Here is a 16,298-nt window from a genome sequence, read left to right on the forward strand (position 1 = left end):
ACAGATGAAGAGGAGTTTGACACTGACCGGGTCCTATGTCCAGAGAGTAGGACATCGGGATCTGAGTGGCAGTGGGATGTGCCACATCTATAAGTAGTTATTCTTCTAAGAGACATGTCAGTTCATGAGGAAAGTCCAGCATCATGCAGATATATAATTGGAAAAGGGAGGAGTGTTTTACTAATCTTTTCAGATAATTGTGGATATTCTTCTGTGATACTATACCAAACTCAGCCAGTACCTAGGAGTTAGTTACACTGTGAAATCTGAAACCACATTAATGAACTTTTTTTAGTCTGCTACACTAAGATCTATTGGTTTATCTTGCTTTAAATAGAAATCTCATGCATATATATTTTGTACCATACTTAGGCTATTTTGAAAATATTGGTTCACTGAGTTATGTAGATCTTCTAAATGTTGACCAAGATATTTTATTAATATAAAATAATCTCATTCATTAATACTGCTACCCATCTGTGATGGTTAATACTGAGTGTCAACTTGATTGGATTGAAGGATACAAAGTATTGATCTTGGGTGTGTCTGTGAGGGTGTTGTCAAAGGACATTAACATTTGAGTCAGTGGGCTGGGAAAGGCAAATCCATCCTTAAACTGGGTGGGCACAATCTAATCAGCTGCCAGTTCACTAGAATACAAGCAGGCAGGAAAATGTAAAAAGAGAAACTGGCCTAGCCTCCCAGCCTACATCTTTCTCCCATGCTGCATGCTTCCTGCCCTTAAACATCGGACTCCAGATTCTTCAGTTTTGGAACTCTGACTGACTCCACTTGCACTTTAGCCTGCAGTTGGCCTATTGTGGGACCTTGTGATCATGTAAATAAATCGTGTAAATAAATATTTAATATATATATATATATATATATATATGAGATGGTGTATTAGGTTTCTCTAGAGGGACAGAACTAATGGAATATATATATATATATAAAATTTTTTTTCTAGCCCAGGATACTCCTTGCCATATCTGAAAGAAGAGGGTGCTGTCAGAGAGCTACTAATCTCTGACTAGTGGACTCCCTTGATAGAAAAGCAGGCTTTGATTTGGGGGTACTATATATATATATATATGTTCCACTAGTTTTGTCCCTCTAGAGAACCCTGACTAATACACCATCTCATCAGAAAAGTAAGTATTGGAAAGCTGTCAAGCCCATAGTAACTGATACAAGTTTTCCAAATTCTTAATTTTCACTTAAAAGTTTGAATTTTATCAGTAGCAACAAAACCATTAGTTTTTCTTGAAATGATGGGCTTACTTTATTCATTTTCAAAGAAATATCTGCCAAAAACCTAAGTTTGAATAACCATCGTCAGTTTTTCGGCTAAGTAAAGGTAGTTCTCCATGAAAAAAGACAAGAAAAGAAAAAGGCTTGTTTAGTTTGCAACTCAAACAACGGTACAAGTGCTTTCTCTTGAGCCAACCGTAGTCCTGGGGACATAGTAGAAGTGCAAGGTAAGTATCTCCCATTTTATCACATAGAATATATATATTTTTTTCCCAGATGAATTCTTTCTTTTTATTGTACTTTAAGGTTTAGGGTACATGTGCACAACATGCAGGTTTGTTACATATGTATACATGAGAGACCATGTTGGTGTGCTGCACCCATCAACTCGTCATTTAGCATTAGGTATATCTCCTAATGCTATCCCTCCTCCTCCCCCCACCCCACAACAGTCCCTGGTGTGTGATGTTCCCCTTCCTGTGTCCATGTGTTCTCATTGTTCAATTCCCACCTATGAGTGAGAACATGCGGTGTTTGGTTTTTTGTCCTTGCGATAGTTTGCTGAGAATGATGGTTTCCAGCTTCATCCGTGTCCCTACAAAGGACATGAACTCATCATTTTTTATGGCTGCATAGTATTCCACGATGTATATGTGCCACATTCTCTTAATCCAGTCTATCATTGTTGGACATTTGGGTTGGTTCCAAGTCTTTGCTATTGTGAATAGTGCTGCAATAAACATACCTGTGCATGTGTCTTTATAGCAGCATGATTTACAATCCTTTAGGTATATACCCAGTAATGGGATGGCTGGGTCAAATGGTATTTCTAGTTCTAGATCCTTGAGGAATTGCCACACCGACTTCCACAATGGTTGAACTAGTTTACAGTCCCACCAACAGTGTAAAAGTGTTCCTATGTCTCCACATCCTCTCCAGCACCTGTTGTTTCCTGACTTTTTAATGATGGCCATTCTAACTGGTGCGAGATGGTATCTCATTGTGGTTTTGATTTGCATTTCTCTGATGGCCATTGATGAGGAGCATTTTTTCATGTGTCTGTGGGCTGCATAAATGTCTTCTTTTGAGAAGTGTCTGTTCATATCCTTTGCCCACTTTTTGATGGGGTTGTTTTTTTCTTGTAAATTTGTTGGAGTTCACTGTAGATTCTGGATATTAGCCCTTTGTCAGATGAGTAGGTTGCAAAAATTTTCTCCCATTCTGTAGGTTGCCTGTTCACTCTGATGGTAGTTTCTTTTGCTGTGCAGAAGCTCTTTAGTTTAATTAGATCCCATTTGTCAATTTTGGCTTTTGTTGCCATTGCTTTTGGTGTTTTAGACATGAAGTCCTTGCCCATGGCTATGTCCTGAATGGTATTGCCTAGGTTTTCTTCTAGGGTTTTTTTAGTTTTAGGTCTAACATTTAAGTCTTTAATCCATCTTGAATTAATTTTTGTATAAGGTGTAAGGAAGGGATTCAGTTTCAGCTTTCTACATATGGCTAGCCAGTTTTCCCAGCACCATTTATTAAACAGGGAATCCTTTCCCCATTGCTTGTTTTTGTCAGGTTTGTCAGAGATCAGATAGTTGTAGATATGTGGCATTATTTCTGAGGGCTCTGTTGTGTTCCATTGGTCTATATCTCTGTTTTGGTACCAGTACTATGCTATTTTGGTTACTGTAGCCTTGTAGTATAGTTTTGGGAGGTGACAGCGTGCTGGCAGTCCTCACAGCCCTTGCTTGCTCTCGGTGCCTCCTCTGCCTGGGCTCCCACTTTGCCGGCACTTGAGGAGCCCTTCAGCCCACCGCTGCACTGTGGGAGCCCTTTTCTGGGCTGGCCAAGGCTGGAGCCTACTCCCTCAGCTTGCACGGAGGTGTGGAGGGAGAGGCGTGAGCAGGAACCGGGGCTGCATGCAGGGCTTGAGGGACAGCTGGAATTCCAGGTGGGTGTGGGCTTGGCGGGCCCCGCACTTGGAGCAGCCGGCCAGCCCTGCCAGCCCCGGGCAGTGAGGGGCTTGGCACCTAGGCCAACGGCTGTGGAGGGTGTACTGGGTCCCCCAGCAGTGCCAGCCCACCGGCGCTGCGCTTGATTTCTCACCCGGCCTTAGCTGCCTTCCTGCGGGGCAGGGCTGGGGACCTGCAGCCCGCCATGCCTGAGCCTCCCACCCCCTCTATGGGCTCCTGTGCAGCCTGAGCCTCCCCGACGAGCGCAACCCTCTGCTCCACAGCGTCCAGTCCCATCGACCACCCAAGGGCTGAGGAATGCGAGCGCATGGCGCGGGACTGGCAGGCAGCTCCACCTGCAGCCCTGGTGCAGGATCCACTGGGTGAAGCCAGCTGGGCTCCCGAGTCTGGTGGAGATGTGGAGAACGTTTATGTCTAGCTCAGGGATTGTAAACACACCAATCAGCACCCTATGTCTAGCTCAGGGTCTGTGAATGCACCAATCGACACTCTGTATCTAGCTGCTCTGGTGGGGCCTTGGAGAACCTTTATGTCTAGCTCAGGGATTGTAAATACACCAATCAGCACCCTGTGTCTAGCTCAGGGTCTGTGAGTGCACCAATCGACACTCTGTATCTAGCTGCTCTGGTGGGGCTTTGGAGAACCTCTATGTCTAGCTCAAGGTTTGTAAATACACCAATCAGCACTCTGTATCTAGCTCAAGGTTTGCAAACACACCAATCAGCACCCTGTCTTTAGCTCAGGGTTTGTGAATGCACCAATCGACACTCTGTATCTAGCTGCTCTGGTGGGGCCTTGGAGAACCTTTGTGTCGATACTCTGTATCTAACTGATCTGATGGGGACGTGGAGAACTTTTATGTCTAGCTCAGGGTTGGTAAAGCACCAATCAGTGCCCTGTCAGAACAGACCACTCGGCTCTACCAATCAGCAGGATGTGGGTGGGACCAGATAAGAGAATAAAAGCAGACTGCCTGAGCCAGCAGAGGCAACCTGCTCAGGTCCCCTTCCATACTGTGGAAGCTTTGTTCTTTTGCTCTTTGCAATAAATCTTGCTACTGCTCACTCTTTGGATCCACACTGCTTTTATGAGCTATAACACTCACCGCAAAGGTCTGCAGCTTCACTCCTGAAGCCAGCCAGACCACGGGCCCACTGGGAGGAATGAACAACTCCGGACGCGCCGCCTTAAGAACTGTAACACTCACCGCGAAGGTCTGCAGCTTCACTCCTGAGCCAGCGAGACCACGAACCCACCAGAAGGAAGAAACTCCGAACACATCCGAACATCAGAAGGAAAAAACTCCAGACGCACCACCTTAAGAGCTGTAACACTCACCGCAAGGGTCCGTGGCTTCATTCTTGAAGTCAGTGAGACCAAGAACCCACAGTTTGAAGTCAGGTAGCATGATGCCTCCAGCTTTGTTCTTTTGGCTTAGGATTGACTTGGCGATGCGGGCTCTTTTTTGGTTCCATATGAACTTTAAAGTAGTTTTTTCCAATTCTGTGAAGAAAGTCCTTCGTAGCTTGATGGGGATGGCATTGAATCTATAAATTACCTTGGGCAGTATGGCCATTTTCACAATATTGTTTCTTCCTATCCATGAGCATGGAATGTTCTTCCATTCGTTTGTATCCTCTTTTATTTCATTGAGCGGTGGTTTGTAGTTCTCCTTGAAGAGGTCCTTCACATCCCTTGTAAGTTGGATTCCTAGGTATTTTATTCTCTTTGAAGCAATTGTGAATGGGAGTTCATTCATGATTTGGCTCTCTGTTTGTCTGTTATTGATGTATAAGAATGCTTGTGATTTTTGCACATTGATTTTGTATCCTGAGACTTTGCTGAAGTTGCTTATCAGCTTAAGGAGATTTTGGGCTGAGACAATGGGGTTTTCTAGATATACAATCATGTCATCTGCAAACAGGGACAATTTGACTTCCTCTTTTCCTAATTGAATGCCCTTTATTTCCTTCTCCTGCCTGATTGTCCTGGCCAGAACTTCCAACACTATGTTGAATAGGAGTGGTGAGAAAGGGCATCCCTGTCTTGTGCCAGTTTTCAAAGGGAATGCTTCCAGTTTTTGTCCATTCAGTATGATATTGGCTATCGGTTTGTCATAAATAGCTCTTATTATTTTGAGATACATCCCATCAATACCTAATTTATTGAGAGTTTTTAGCATGAAGGGTTGTTGAATTTTGTCAAAGGCCTTTTCTGCATCTGTTGAGATAATCATGTGGTTTTTGTCTTTGGTTCTGTTTATATGCTGGATTACATTTATTGATTTGCATTTGTTGAACCAGCCTTGCATCCCAGGGATGAAGCCACTTGATCATGGTGGATAAGCTTTTTGATGTGCTGCTGGATTCGGTTTGCCAGTATTTTATTGAGAATTTTTGCATCGATGTTCATCAAGGATATTGGTCTAAAATTCTCTTTTTTTGTTGTGTCTCTGCCAGGCTTTGGTATCAGGATGATGCTGGCCTCATAAAATGAGTTAGGGAGGATATCCTCTTTTTCTGTTGATTGGAACAGTTTCAGAAGGAATGGTACCAGCTCCTCCTTGTACCTCTGGTAGAATTTGGCTGTGAGTCCATCTGGTCCTGGACTTTTTTTGGTTGGTAAGCTATTAATTATTGCCTCAATTTCAGAGCCTGTTATTGGTCCATTCAGAGATTCAACTTCTTCCTGGTTTAGTCTTGGGACTGTGTATGTGTCCAGGAATTTATCCATTTCTTCTAGATTTTCTAGTTTATTTGCATAGAGGTGTTTATAGTATTCTCTGATGGTAGTTTGTATTTCTGTGGGATTGTTGGTGATATCCCCTTTGTCATTTTTTATTGCATCTATTTGATTCTTCTCTCTTTTCTTCTTTATTAGTCTTGCTAGCGGTCTGTCAATTTTGTTGATCTTTTCAAAAAATCAGCTCCTGGATTCATTGATTTTTTGAAGGGTTTTTTGTGTCTCTATCTCCTTCAGTTCTGCTCTGATCTTAGTTATTTCTTGCCTTCTGCTAGCTTTTGAATGTGTTTGCTCTTGCTTCTCTAGTTCTTTTAATTGTGATATTAGGGTGTCAATTTTGGATCTTTCCTGCTTTCTCTTGTGGGCATTTAGTGCTATAAATTTCCCTCTACACACTGTTTTGAATGTGTCCCAGAGATTCTGGTATGTTGTGTCTTTCTTCTCATTGATTTCAAAGAATATCTTTATTTCTGCCTTCATTTCGTTATGTACCCAGTAGTCATTCAGGAGCAGGTTGTTCAGTTTCCATGTAGTTGAGCAGTTTTGAGTGAGTTTCTTAATCATGAATTCTAGTTTGATTGCACTGTGGTCTGAGAGACGGTTTGTTATAATTTCTGTTCTTTTACATTTGGTGAGGAATGCTTTACTTCCAACTATGTGGTCAATTTTGTAGTAGGTGTGGTGTGGTGCTGAAAAGAATGTATATTCTGTTGATTTGGGGTGGAGAGTTCTGTAGATGTCTATTAGGTCTGCTTGGTGCAGAGCTGAGTTTAATTCCTGGATATCCTTGTTAACTTTCTGTCTCGTTGATCTGTCTAATGTTCACAGTGGGGTGTTAAAACCTCCCATTATTATTGTGTGGGAGTCTAAGTCTCTTTGTAGGTCACTAAGGACGTCCTTTATGAATCTGAGTGCTCCTGTATTGGGTCCATATGTATTTAAGATAGTTAGCTCTTCTTGTTGAATTGTTCCCTTTACTGTTATGTAATGGCCTTCTTTGTCTCTTTGGATCTTTGTTGGTTTAAAGTCTGTTTTATCAGAGTCTAGGATTGTAACCTCTACCTTTTTTTGTTTTGCATTTGCTTGGTAGATCTTCCTCCATCCCTTTATTTTGAGTCTATGTGTGTCTCTGCACGTGAGATGGGTTTCCTGAATACAGCACACTGATGGGTCTTGACTCTTTATCCAATTTGCCAGTCTGTGCCTTTTAATTGGAGCATTTAGCCCATTTACATTTAAGGTTAGTATTGTTATGTGTGAATTTGATCCTGTCATTATGATGTTAGCTGGTTATTTTGCTCATTAGTTGATGCAGTTTCTTCCTAGCCTTAATGGTCTTTACAATTTGGCATGTTTTTTGCAGTGACTGTTACTGGTTTTTCCTTTCCATGTTTAGTGCTTCCTTCAGGAGCTCTCTTAGGGCAGGCCTGGTGGTGACAAAATCTCTAAGAATTTGCTTGTCTGTAAAGTATTTTATTTCTCCTTCACTTATGAAGCTTAGTTTGGCTGGATATGAAATTCTGGGTTGAAAATTCTTTTCTTTAAGAATGTTGAATATTGGCCCCCACTCTCTTCTGGCTTGTAGAGTTTCTGCCGAGAGATCAGCTGTTAGTCTGATGGGCTTCCCTTTGTGGGTGACCTGACCTTTCTCTCTGGCTGCTCTTAACATTTTTTCCTTCATTTCGACTTTAGTTAATCTGACAATTATGTGTCTTGGAGTTGCTCTTCTCAAGGAGTATCTTTGTGGCGTTCTCTGTATTTCCTGAATTTGAATGTTGGCCTGCCTTGCTAGATTGGGGAAGTTCTCCTGGATAATATCCTGCAGAATGTTTTCCAACTTGGTTCCATTCTCCCTGTCACTTTCAGGTACACCAATCAGACGTAGATTTGGTCTTTTCACATGGTCCCATATTTCTTGGAGGGTTTGTTTGTTTCTTTTTATTCTTTTTTCTCTAAACTTCTCTTCACGCTTCATTTCATTCATCTTCCATTGCTGATACCATTTCTTCCAGTTGATCACATTGGTTACTGAGGCTTGTGCATTCGTCACCTAGTAATCGTGCCATGGTTTTCAGCTCCATCAGGTCCTTTAAGGACTTCTCTCCATTGGTTATTCTAGTTATCCATTTATCTAATTTTTTTTCAAAGTTTTTAACTTCTTTGCCTTTGGTTCGAACCTCCTCCTTTAGCTCGGAGTAGTTTGATCTTCTGAAGCCTTCTTCTCTCAACTCATCAAAGTCATTCTCCGTCCAGCTTTATTCTATTGCTGGTGAGGAGCTGCATTCCTTTGAAGGAGGAGAGGCTCTCTGATTTTTAGAGTTTCCAGTTTTTCTGCTCTGTTGTTTCTCCATCTTTGTGGTTTTATCTACTTTTGGTCTTTGATGATGGTGACGTACAGATGGGTTTTTGGTGTGGATGTCCTTTCTGTTTGTTAGTTTTCCTTCTAACAGTCAGGACCCTCAGCTGCAGGTCTGTTGGAGTTTACTGGAGGTCCACTCCAGAACACGTTTGCCTGGGTATCAGCAGCTGTGGCTGCAGAACAGCGGATACTGGTGAACCACAAATGCTGCTGCCTGATCGTTCCTCTAGAAGTTTTGTCTCAGAGAAGTACCCGGCAATGTGAGGTGTCAGTCCTCCACTACTGGGGGGTGCCTCCCAGTTAGGCTACTCGGGGGTCAGGGACCCCCTTGAGGAGGCAGTCTGTCCATTCTCAGATCTCAAGCTGCGTGCTGGGTGAACCATTACTCTCTTCAAAGCTGTCAGACAGGGACATTTAAGTCTGCAGAGGTTATTGCTGTCCTTTGTTTGTCTGTACCCTGCCCCCCAGAGGTGGAGCCTACAAAGGCAGGCAGGCCTCCTTGAGCTGCGGTGGGCTCCACCCAGTTCGAGCTTCCCAGCCGCTCTGTTTGCCTACCCAATCCTGGGCAATGGTGGGTACACCTCCCCCAGCCTTGCTGCCGCCTTGCAGTTTGATCTCAGAATGCTATGTTAGCAATGAGTGAGGCTCCGTGGGTGTAGGACCCTCCAAGCCAGGTGCAGGATATAATCTCCTGGTGTGCCATTTGTTAGGCCTGTTGGAAAAGTGCAGTATTAGGGTGGGAGTGACCCGATTTTCCAGGTGCTGTCTGTCACCCCTTTCTTTGACTAGGAAAGGGAATTCCCTGACCCCTTGCTCTTCCTGGGTGAGGCGATGCCTCGCCCTGCTTCAGCTCATGCACGGTGCGCTGCACCCACTGTCCTGCACCCACTGTCTGGCACTCCCCAGTGAGATGAACCCGGTACCTCAGTTGGAAATGCAGAAATCACCCGTCTTCTGTGTCACTCACAGTGGGAGCTGTAGACTGGAGCTGTTCCTGTTTGGCCATCTTGGCTCCACCCCCATCACATAGAATATTAAAAAGATTGGCTTCAATAAAATTGATAACTTTTATGGTTTCATCAAGAACATTGTTTTTTAAAATAACATATTCTATTGAACCCAGTATATTCAAAATATTATTTCAACATATAATCAATAGTCATTATTAATGAGATATTCGACATTCTTTTCTTGTATTGTCTTTGAAATCTGTTATTCATTTTGCTCTCATAGAGCTCCTAAATTCAAACTAGAAAAAGTGAAGAACAGCCACATAGGATTACTGTATTAGATAGCCCAGAAAATAGGGCTTTTCAAGAACATTTTTAATTCAAGCTATGTTTTTTTAAAAAAAAATTCCTGTGAATGTGTGGAGGTGAAGAATTCAACTGTCCTGTACATCACTGATACAAATGTCAGGACAGAGAAAGGTAAATACTGTCTTAGTATTACTATGAAAATCAGTCTTGACCTCCTGGATCTCCTGAAAGGGTCTTGGGGACCCTGGAGCCCCCATAGACCACACTTTAGGAATTGCTGGGCTAGAATTCAGTAGGATTAGACTCTAGCATCTTGGTTTTGGTGTTTTGCTGCCTACGCGAATGAAACACAATCTGGAACTGCATATTTCAAGAATAATGTACACATTAATTCATTTTGGACACATCTAAGTCTGAGTTATGTCTGTGACCTTGTAGAAAAAAAAAATGAATCAGGCCACTTCCAGAGAGCAGCCTCTCAGGGTTGATTTCAAAAATGGGTTTGTTTTATGGCGTCTCTGCACATGCCATCGAGGGGAAACACCACGGAGCTGGCCGAGTGGTTCAGGAAACAATTAGGAACATTGCTGAGGCTTCCACATCAAAGCAGATAGTAGGACTAATGTCTGTCAGCGCTATTGCCAGTGAGATCAGCCGATAGCTGGAGGGTCAGTGGGAGGTGTCCTCTGAGGGAAATGTGGCCACGTGGTTGGGGCAGGGTGGTTGCATTTGTCTAAGAGCTGGGTGAAGGGAGAACCCAGGTCCCTTCTGATCAACAGCATAACCAGCCTGTCTTCCCTCTGGCCACTTGGAGTCCTAGCCTCAGTTTCCATGAGAATCTCACACAGGGCAGATTGTGGTGGCTGCCTGGACTGCATTTGTCCAGGGCTTCGTATTTCTAGGTTACTTCCCATTCGTTATCCAGTTGAATTTTTCACCCAATTGTGAAAGCTAAGCAAGACAGACTTTATTCTCGTTTGCCAGGAAATAGAGGCTTGGAAGGGAAGAACCTTTCCCCAAGGCCACATAGCGTGGGTCTTGTAGTAATTTGTCCAAGGACACAGACAGCGGTGGGTGTGGATCTGCAGTGTAGACACTTCCAGATTTCAGGTCTCCAAAGTCTCTCTCCACTGTACCAGGTGTGTGTGCTCTCAGGGTTCCTTAGGCCAGGATTGCGTGTGTGTGTGTGTGTGTGTGTGTGTGTGTGTGTGTGTGTGTGAGAGAGAGAGAGGAGACAGAAGAGTGCTACCCTTTCAGTTCTGCACAGAAAGACTTTCTCTGGGGCTCTGGAGGGCTTTCTAGCCCAGGATACTCCTTGCCATATCCGAAAGAAGAGGGTGCAGTCAGAGAGCTACTAATCTCTGACTAGTGGGCTCCTTTGATAGAAAAGCAGGCTTTGATTTGGGAGTGCTATCTATAGGTGCAGCAGTCTAACCTGTGTTTCCTACTGGATTTCAGAAGAGTGATATGACAGCTCAGAGGACACATGGCCTCCTGCTATCCCCCCACCCCACCTCCCACCCTAGTGACACAGGCCAGCGTGAAGTATCTGTAGTTGCTGATCTCAGCCTTGTCCCTGTCAAAGTTTCAGAAAAGTCCCAATGTCTAGAAGCTTCGTAATTATAACTTGCCTCATTATATTTTATTAGGTTTCCAGGTCTTCACACTGCTCCCTCTGGACACCAGAAGGTAACTCTACCATTTTTTCCAGGGGAAGGTGTCTGAGTGACAGAGAAAACAAGCTCTTAGCCCCGCTGCATCCCCTGGCAGCCTCTGCCTCTGGCTCTTGTCCCGCTCTGCTCTCACTCAGAGCAGCCTGTCTCACCACCCAATCGGCTTAGCTCATCCATTAAACTGTTTGAAGTTTTATTCCCCTCTATTCTTGCTATCTCAATGGGCAATCGCTCCCAGGACATTTTGTAACAAAGAGCATTTTCTGTTCCATGAGAACACAGACCCCTGGCCTGCAGCCTGGTTGTATCTGAGAGCCTAGTCCATCCCTTCCCCCAACCTGAAACCCATTCATTCTCCCTTCCTGTAATTTAAAAAAATAGTATTCTTACTTCTGAGGGCCTCAAGTTTATAGAATGAGGCCCCGTAACACTAACATCAAGACTTGTCTTTTGTTTTGCTTTATTTTGTCCCCATGTCTGTCCCATTCTCTCTTTCCATAGGAACCCACTTCTAAGGTCCTACATCAACACCTTTGAGCCTCACAGGCCCCTGAGGCTTAGTTGTGAGCTCCCTTGCTCTTGCCAGATATGCTCCCACCCAGCTTGAAAGGCTCCCTGCCTAGCTAAATCCCCTATCAACTGTGCCAGCTGCGCCCCGCCCAATCCCCAGCCCAAGGGGTTTCACCTCCCTGCCAACCCAGGAAATTATTCAAACAAGCCAACCACATCCTTCTGGGTAACTAGGGTGCACCCCAGCCTCCTGTTACTACAAAGCTGCCCCTTCTAGGTCACTCAGCTCCCGAATGCAACCCCCATGTGGCCCTGCATGGTGTGCCAAGTCCTCTTCTCCTGGCTGTGAGTGTACGTGACTAAGCTGCTGTCAGTATCACCTATCTGATGTTGGGAATTCCTCCTTCACCAAGGGCCTGAATAGTACGTGATGAGAGCACTACTCTAGGGTGCTAATGCATGCACTTCCAGACCATCTTCCATACTTTCTTTAGACATCTGCATAGACATTTAAAATACATCGTGTGCTTGCACCTTGCATGAAGTTCTGTGCTCTACATCTCACTGTCGCTTATCTGAGCGCTGCTCTCAGGGCTGCATCCATATTCCTTTGTCACCCACTGTTCCTGGATGTGCCAGTGGCTTTTACTGTGTGCTCCTGGAAGTCTTTGAGGGCTCTCTCTGGTGGTAAGAGACAGGCAGGCTGGAAGTGCACGGCAATGAATGCCCTGGAGCGGCCCTCAATCAACATGGTGAGAATACCCAGCTCTCCACCAGCACTTCCGGAGATCACTGCCTGAGCAAATGAGTTGCACTCAAATCCTTGCCTTGCGTTCTGATCTTGAGTTCTCCCGTACTTGAGAACTCCACATGTTGCTCTATGCAGACACATTTTCAGTGTGTCTGACTGTCACATGGAATCCCAACATGTGCTCATCACTACATACAACACACCCATATCCCTGGCAACAGATGCTGAGATTGCCCATGGCCTGTCTGCTATCAGACATAATGCTGGGTCAGCCATGCTTGGCCGCCTCTCCTTGTGGGTGGGTGAGGGAGGTGAGCTAGGCTCTCTGGGGCATACACCCAGGCGTGGGATTGCTGGGGTTTAGAGAGTATGCACACTTCATCTCACTAGGTGTTGTCAGACTTCTCTCTAAAGGGCCTGCACCAGCTTATTCTCCCACCAGCAATGTGTGAGCATTGACTCCCTCTGGTTCGCAGGCTGGGTTCTCCAGAGACACTGAGAGGGTGGTTGGTGAACAAAAAGCTGATTATAAGGGATCAGCACCTACGAGCAAAAGTGAGAGGAAGTGAGACTGAGTAGTGGAAGAAGTTGAACTAGGAAGTGGGCACGGCAAAGCCTTAGCTGACCCTGTGGAGCCCTGGCGTGAGTACTGCTGAGATGGCCAGGCTGTCATAGTCCATCTTTCCTCTGCAGCTGGGGCTGACCCGCAGCGAGGCTGTTTGCTGAATGCATGCCTTGTGCTCCCTTCTTTGAATGGGCATCTGGGGGATATCTCCCTGCCAATCTGACCTGTGAAGTGGGAATTCATTGTTATTTTCATTTGCATTTCCCCAATCATGGGTGAGCTTCAACATCTCTTTATGTGCTCGTTAGTAAAGCTGATATTCAGCCAGCAGGAGCCAGTTGTTGAAATAGCCTCTGTCTGAGCCCCCAAATGCTCCTCCGCACTGGCTTCCCCAACGCAGCCCCTCCACTAGGACCTCCGCCCTGGGCCTCCCCATAATCTAGTATTCACAGATTCCAGGGCCAGGTGCCTGGCCCTGAGGGGCACTCCCATGACTCTGCAACAGTGCTGCAGCCTGAACCTGTTTGGATTGGTCAGCGTCTGTGCCATATCTGCTGTGAACTACTCAGAAAATCACAGGGAGTATTAGCTACTGATGCTTCCTCTCTGTGAATTGCCTATTTATGACTTGTTCCCATCTTTGTACGGGGTGTCAAAAGTGCACTCTCAAATCACCCAGAAGGACGCTGTTTCAGGTTTCTGGATCTTGTTAAAGGTGGGTATGGAGTGGGGAGGGAGGGGAAGTGAGGGCTGGGGAGGAAGGTCCCTAGGCTTGCATCCTACGAGAATCAGCAGGTCTTCTGGCCACTGACCAAACAGATCCAAGGCCTAGAAGGTTGGACTGAGGAGACTGGGTTCCTCAGGCACAGGAGAGCCAGAGCCTGCTCCTGGGGAGGCTGGGAGCCTGGGCGATCAGTGCAATTCCTCAGAATTGCTCCTGCACACCTCCTGTGCAATGTTCCTGGCACGTGGGGAGGTGCCCTGCACGGCCTCCACCCAGGCCCAAGACACCTACCTCCATTACTCTAGCAGGGTCTCACTAGCCTCTCTGCCAGCTCCAGGATCTCTCACAAATGCCCTTATTTACAGTGAATCACCAGTAGCCGTCATTTCTAAAATCCAAATCTGAACACATCCCTTGAATTTTTAAAGCCTTTCAAAACTTCTCCTTATCTATAGCATAAGATCCCTTGGCCCAGCACACAAGATCCTCCCTAATCTGGCTCCAAAACTCTCATCCCTGTCCCATCTCCTGTGCCCCACCCATCTCTCCCTGCCTCTCCTCCATCTGCAAATAGCTCTAGTGCTCTGCACCCTGTGCCTTTGCTGATAGGCTTCCTTCTGCCTTGAATGCCTCCCCATCCTTCCCTCCTGGACAGTTCTGGCTCTTGGGTCCACGTCACCTTCTCTGTGAGGTTTCTCTGACTCCTAGTGGTCAAAATGAGTGGCCTTCTCCACAGGGCTTTCCCATGGTGTGAGTCCTGGGATCAAAGTTAAATAATTAACCAGGTGAAGAAAAAGAAGAACAAAGAAGGGTATTCTAGGAAGAGGGAACAGCAAGAGCAAAACCTGGGTTAGGAGAGAACATGGAAGATTTGTGCCCCAGCAGGTGCTCAGCAGGTCTGAATGGTAAAGTGTGTGAGTTGTGGATGTGTTAGGGGACCAGGTAGGAGCAGCCAGAAATGAAATCCAAGAGAGGCAGAAGCCGTGTGGTGGAAGTGTGACTTCCCTGCTGGTGATGGGGCGCCACAGAGTGAGTTATGCAGGAAGAAGCCTGGCCAGCTTGTCACTGGGTTCATGTGCCTCCTATAGGGCTGGCCCTGCTCAGCAGATTACATAGCTGGAGCTTTTCCTAGAACCCTCCGACACGATGAGCTCCCACTGACACTGGGCACAGGCACTGGCCTTCCTCAGCTCCTGGAAACTTGCTGCTTTGTGAGTAGTTTTGTTCCAAGGGTCCCGAGACTTCTGGTCCAAGGATAGCTGAACCCAGGTAAACTCTAGACTCACTCCTGAGGCTTCAGCTCCTATTAAAGTTGCCCCCTCGTCTTAGTGGGATATTTCTGAGAGGCAGCCAGTGGACCTGGAGACGCTCCAGCTTCACTGTTGGCTTCACTGTGGCTGGAGGGCTCCATGCATGCCTTTTGTGTTTTTGACCAGATGGACTGTTTGCTTCAAACAGCTTCCAGAACTCAGGCTCCAACCAAGAGGACGTGGCTGCCATTAGGATGGAAGTAAAGGACAGTGCCCCAGCCTGAGCCCAAAGACCACCCCCCGCCCCCCCAGGGAAGAGCTTGTGCTGTGGGGGCCCCACAGAAGCCTGTGTTTTCATTACGAAGCAACTTTAGGAGGAGTGTGTTTGGGGGGAAAAAGACAGTGGGGTAATAAGTCTGCAATAATGGGTGCCATGTGGAGGGAAGGCAGAGTTACCCAGTGGAGGAATAGAAAACATGGTTTATATTTCCAACAGTTGGAGAAAGAAATGAAAACTGAATATTTGCTGCACCTGTGAAAACATATTTGATCATGACGGCAAGCCCAGCATTCTTAGTGTGGGATTCATATTTCATAACTCATGTTCAAACAAGAAAAATGATTATAATGTTAAGTATTTCCTGAGTTTATTTTGATGGATGACAGAATAAGTACTGTATCTTTCACTCATTAAAATACAGATTGGTGTAATTTAATAAATGAACTTAATACACAGATGTTCCAGGCTGTTTTAGCAGGGTGTATATTAATCAACTTCTTTATATATGATCCTCTTTTATATTTTTGAAGAAACTTGCAGGAGCCAAGAATTTATTAGATTTGCATGCTGTAAGACGAGTATCAGATATCAGGTACATGCAGGAGTGTATTAAGATGAAACGGAGCCAGATCCACAGAGCAGCCCGGCCCCCACAAGGGTTGTCCCTGGGATCCCGGCTGGCTCTCTGCATTGTCTCAAAGAGGTCTCGGTTCCCTGCTGAACTCGCCTGCTGCCACTGCCTCGGGGCCACTCAGAGGTGCCTCTGGAGACCTGGGTGGGAATGGTGGCCTTGTATACTTTGGTGGCCCAGATTGGGCAGTGGCCCTGTCGTGGGTAGAAGCCTGCAGCCCAGCAGGGGCCTCAACAGCCCTTCTCAGGTTCCCTGGTCTCTCCCGGAGGCCTCTCAACCCAATGTTGCTGTCCCTTTTCTCATTCCTTCTCGGCAGCACATTTGGGGCTGATGCTTTGT

Source organism: Hylobates moloch, unplaced genomic scaffold (genome assembly GCF_009828535.3).
Source record: "Hylobates moloch isolate HMO894 unplaced genomic scaffold, HMol_V3 SCAFFOLD_13, whole genome shotgun sequence".
NCBI classification, from domain to species: domain Eukaryota; kingdom Metazoa; phylum Chordata; class Mammalia; order Primates; family Hylobatidae; genus Hylobates; species Hylobates moloch.